Below are 6,000 nucleotides of genomic sequence, written 5' to 3'. Positions count from 1 at the left end.
CCAGCCTGTCCAAGCCCTGCTCCAGCCTTAATACTAGCTGTCCCTACAGGGAAGAACTTTACTGGAAAACAACCAATTATATTGGGCAGAGGTAAATCTCATGACAGATTCCAAATCAGGCCCACCCAAAACCTTGACGAAACATGCCATTGTCTTCAACAGTGAGATGGGAAGCATGAAGGATATCTCAGTGAATCTGAAGATGAAGGAAGAAGGTCAGGAGAGATGCTTAAAGGCTCAGTCAGTTCCTTACACAATCGGAGCCAAGGTGGAAGCAGAATTAGAATGGGTGATCAGAACGGCAGTCCTTGAACCCGTTAGAAGTCTTACAACACCAGGTTAGCCCGTTAGCATGAGTGATTGAGCCAGACAAATCATACCCATCATGAAAAAGACGTTTCTGTACGCATTTGTGGCGATTTTAACATCACTATTAATCCTGTACTGTGTGCAGAACAGTACACTCTGCACTTGATTGATGGCCTACTTGCTGGGTTGTCTGGAGTCCAACACTTCAATAAAATTGACCTCAGTCGAGCATATCTTCAAATGAACGTGGATCTGGCTACTATTCTAAAACACTTTTTAAAAATAAATTTGGAATACCAAATTCTTTTTTCCGATTAAGGGGCAATTTAGTGTGGCCAATTCACCTGCCCTGTACCGCTTTGGGTTGTGGGAGTGAGACCCACGCAGACACAGGGAGAATGTGTAAACGCCACACGGACAGTGACCCAGAGCCGGGATCGAACCCGTGTTCTCGGCGCCGTGAGGCAGCAGTGCTAACCATTGTGCCGCTGTGCTGTTTGTGCTGACACAATTTACTGTGTCATAATAAAAAGTGGACATGGGGGGGCATCAAGGTGAGAGAGCGTTCATGCAAGACAAAGAGGTGCTACTCAAGTCAGAAGTCCTGTCACATTTTGATCTAATTTTACCCCTGCGATGTGACCCATCACCTTATGGGGTTGGGGTGGTTTCCCACATTTGCCCACAGGTGAAAAGACGTTGATCGCCTTCACGTCCAGGACCTTGAATAAGGCCGAAAGCAATTACACACAGATAGAGAAAGAAACCCTAGGAATAATTTTTGGCACAAAACGGTTCTGTCAATTCCTGTATGGGACGAAATTCACTTTATCGATGGACCACCGTCCACTAACAGCGATGCCTGAACCTGGTGCCAGGATTCCATCACTGGCAGTGAGCAGAATGCACAGGTGGGCATTGCTCTTGTTAGCAAGCTAATACACGCTCAAACAACGTCAGTCAAACGTTCGTGGAAACGCAGAAGGGCTTTCCCGACTATCCTGACCAAATAGTTTGTCGATAAGCAGTTTGTGCGGAAACATTTTACTGCTTCGAGCAAGTAGCTAACACTCCTGTAACTGCAGGACAAGTTCAGAAGCAAACCAGCAATGATCTAGTACTGTCATACGGTGCTTCAAGGAAAGATTTCAGGAGCAAACGCTGGGTTAAAACCATATTCCACTTGGAGACTTGAATTGTCCGTACAGGAAGGCTGTCTTCTCTGGGGAATAAGAGTCATTGTCCCACCTCTACTATGAAAACGTGTAACATATCATTTAAACGAAGGCCACTGTGGTATTGTCAGAATGAAGGCGATAACCAGAAGCTTTTTTTGGTGGCTAGGGCTAGATGCCGAAATCAGGGAGAAGGCAGGAATGTGTCTGTCTAGCGCTAAAGTGCAGAACCTTCGACCATTTGTTCCATTACATCCGTGGGAATGGCCAGAAGAGGCTGGGTAACGGATACATGTTTATTTTGCCGGAATGTTCGAAAGGCACATGTTTCTCATTCTCACCAATGCTCACTCGAAATGGTCTGAAATTGGCATCATGAACACGTCAGCGGAAGAAACAATGGAGAGATTGGGTGAAATCTTCAGCGGGTTTGAACAACGTGTGAGGGATAAAGGGCTGCCGTCCATTTCGCAAGAGTCCGCACACTAATTGAAGGAGAACAAAATTCAACAGATCTGAACCGCTCCAAATCACCCTGCCACAAATGGGGCTGGCAGAACGTTTTGTACAGACAATGAAACATTCGTTGAAGGTAACTAGAGAACAAGGTTCATTGTCTAAACACTTGAACCAGTTCCTGCTCACGTACAGGAATACCGCGCACTCAACAACCCAAGTTTCTCCGGTGCTAATGGTTAGACGTCACACACAGCAAACTACACAACAAGACAAATTGTCAAGACAAAGCAGCAGGATAAGGTCATACAGTGGGAGAACAAGGTGAAATGTCATGGTTTTTTGCCAGGGTCAAGAAGTTCTGGCTAGTAATTATCCCATAAGTGAGTACCTGCCAACATTTTAACACAGACAGAACCGGTCTCCTACACCATGCAAACCCGACACACTACAATATGAAGGAGACACATGGATCAGCCTTTGGCGACAAGGTCTGCCAGAGACAGAATCGACAGAGAGTCCAAATCAAACTGTGCCAAGACCTTCCTGAGAACTTGACCCGAATTGAACCAACTGGGGAAAGCAGCATGTGATCAGTGTAAGCATTGTGATATATTTTATTTGATATTTGTGGCAGTAATGTTAGTACAAACCCTGGGTTAAAATACATAGAACATAGAACATACAGTGCAGGAGGAGGCCATTCGGCCCATCAGGTCTGAACGACCCACTTAAGCCCTCACTTCCACCCTATCCCCATAACCCAATAACCCCTCCTAACCTTTTTGGACACTAAGGGCAATTTAGCATGGCCAATCTACCTAACCTGCATGTCTTTGGACTGTGGGAGGAAACCAGAGCACACAGAGGAAACCCACGCAGACACGGGGAGAACGTGCGGACTCCGTACAGACAGTGACCCGGTGGGGAATCGAACCTGGGACCCTGGCGCTGTGAAGCCACAGTGCTAACCCTAATATACAGGCAGTGTGTCTACTAAAGCTGTAATTAAAGAGTCGTAAAAGGTGAGGCAATCATTAATTCCAACTATTTACTTAGTTACAGATAAAAGACTAAATGGATATTGTTATGATTGCTGGAGATTTCCTGGAAAGTAGATAATTTATGAGGGATTGTATTTAGTCCTAGCTAAACATGTCATGTAATGTAGTGAGATACAGATGATGTAGTTAATGGGAGGAGCCAGGTCTGTCTGTGGTGTCGCAGTTTGCCATAGGATTTAAGTTTGACAAGATAGAAGAGTACTGGATCTGCTGTTGAAAGGATCTCTCTCCAGATGGCTACAGAGCCAAGCAAGTAATCTGTTTTGTTAACTTTATTTATAGATGGCATTTGAACTGTATTGGGTTGCTTCATTGGAGTTGGTAGCAAGTGTAGATAATAAGTTCAAATTTTCCCTTTTATTTAAGAACTGTTTGACTGTTAATTGCAAAGCTATTTATTTGATATTAATGTGGCTAATTCTGTGTTTAAATTAAAGTTGGTTTTAACATAAAAGATACCTATTGGTCAGGACCCTCACTCCTGGGTGAAGTATCCTTTCCTCACAGTTTTACAAATTTAAAAAGATTATTTGGCATTCCTGTCCAGCGTTCTAACAAATGTTGAGGTCTGGTCCGGTATCATTATAAGTGCCGCAGTTGAGAGCCAGACCCTGAGTCAACCTCAGAACAGTACATCGACTCCAGTTACTACGACCATGAATGACGTCCACACCAGAGGTTGCAGCAAGCACCAAGAAACAGACGGCTGAGGATCGCCGATATCTACACGGGGAACGACGGCTACCGATGCATCTAACGTAGTTACTTCTGTTGCTGATTGATTGTTAATGTTTGACGGAGCACGACTCAACAACCCCGTCCTGCCTGACTTGGAGTCGGGACACGGCGATTGAGTCCCAAGAGAGGCCAAAATCGGCCTTCGCACCGGGCGGAAAACCTCGCGAGAGTTACAGGTGCCACGAGGCCCAGAGCGATCTGCATCTCGTCCTCGCTGGGTGAGATCTGGAAATGCATTATTCAATGAGCCGGGATCATCTAAATATTCAGCTTCACCTGGAGCCCGGGATTCAATGGCTGCGCCTGCCAGACCTCACCCGGGCACTGTTCCATTCTGGTTCACATGAAGATGAAACAGGCATGATGGCACATCGGAGGGGGGGTCCGGGGGCCTGACCCATAAGAGGGGGGGGCTTGCGGGCCCCTGAAAAGGTTGAGGAGGGGGAGTGAAGGGGGGGTGGTCCTGAAAGCTGGGGTGGGGGCTGAATGGGGGGGAGGGGTCTAGAGATTGGGGCAGCCTTCCAAATTGGTGCTCCAATCTGCAAGGTGCCACTCATGCCGCCGAGATCAGCTCGCCAGTCCGGGCTGGCTGCCTAAGTGTGGCCCCGATGAGGTCAGAAACAACAGCAAGGTCCCGTCCAACATTGGAGTTATTCTTGGCACCGCAGTCGCCAAGAAACATCGCGGCAAACACGCCCAAAACAGCACTTTAACTTTTTTTTTTGTTGAACCGCACCCATTGTTTATTGTGCCAGGGAAATGTAATTTAATGGAGGTGGGAAATGTTGTGTATTGATGGTATCACTGGTGTTTCTCACGGGCGGCCTTGCCGTGGAACAGGGGCACTTTAAGAGACCGATCTCAAGCAAATGGAAAGTGTAACATCGCAGTCTGCAGAGTTAACGCCTTCTGATTAAGTTCTTTGTTTGTTTGAACCTTTGAGGCCTGCAGACTTAATTTTAAAATCAACACAATCCCGCATTAAATACTTCTGCAGATTATAGCATATTTCTTACCTTTCTTTCTGAATTAAAAGGTTACGCTTTTATCTCTTTGAGTATTACAGACTTCTCCAAGTAGAGATGTAGCGTTATGTAATCAGGAAAAATGAGAAGACAACTTCTTTTTCCAGGATTATTTTGCTCCACATAGAATCAGTGATTTTACTGCTGTTCCCACATTGCAACAGTCACAACAAATTAAAAGTGCTCCATTGGCTGTAAAGTGGGACATCCTGAGTTCAGGAAAGGTGCTATATGAATGCAAGTTCTTTCACTCCTGCCTGATGAGCAGTGGTACATCTCTGGCCCTTTTCCATCCCAGGTTCCGGTCGAGTGTGCAGAGACAGGAGATTAACCAGCTCTGCAAACCCCACCTTTGAAACTGCCAGCCCACAAGTCAGAATTTCATGTGCTTTTTGGGGAGAAGTCAGGCAGCGCCCGATCCCGAACGGAGGCTGCCATGTGCAGATGCATGCTGGGTAGAAGGCCTGCCTCTCAGTTCCAGCACTGTGTTTAAATAAATAAGAAATATCAAAACGTAAAGAACTCCCCTTCAGCCCCTCACCACCACCCCATACACACAATCCCTATGCTCCATTGTAACCTGGGCCAACCCATGGCCCCCTTTCAACCCCATTGCCTCTCTCACCTCTATGCCGCTCTACTCATCGCCCCTCCCCACCGTCCCACAGTCCCTCACAACCCACTTCCAACTTCACACCAATTCCTGGCAATAAATCAAAGCTCCTCACCATACATTCTTACCTCTTCCATGCCAATCCACCTGGTATCTTAGGGCACTTCCTTGACAGCTTTCAAAGCTCAACAGTTATTTGATAGCTGGATAGTATTTAAACTGTTCTTTTACAGCTGGAGAGTTCCTTGATGGACAGACAGTTCTTTAACAGTTTGACAGTTCCAAAGAGTTTGTGTGCAAACAAAATGCATAATTATATTAACTTTTAACAACCCCAAAGGGTGCCTTCCCTCTCCTGAAGGTATCTTGGTGCCTTATTTTTAAAAAATAATTTAATTGTCACAAGTAGGCTTACACTGCAATGAAGTTACTGTGAAAAATCCCCTAATCGCCCCATTTTGGCGCCTGTTCGGGTGCACTGAGGGAAAATTCAGAACACCCAATTCACCTAAAAAGCATATCTGTCAGGACTTGTGGAAGGAAACTGGAGCGCCCGGAGGAAACCCACACAGACATGGGGAGAATGTGCAGACTCCACACAGGTAGTGACCCAAGCCGGG

Source organism: Scyliorhinus canicula, chromosome 9, assembly GCF_902713615.1.
Source record: "Scyliorhinus canicula chromosome 9, sScyCan1.1, whole genome shotgun sequence".
In the NCBI taxonomy this organism is placed as follows: domain Eukaryota; kingdom Metazoa; phylum Chordata; class Chondrichthyes; order Carcharhiniformes; family Scyliorhinidae; genus Scyliorhinus; species Scyliorhinus canicula.
Note: the sequence above shows the minus strand (reverse complement) of the source record.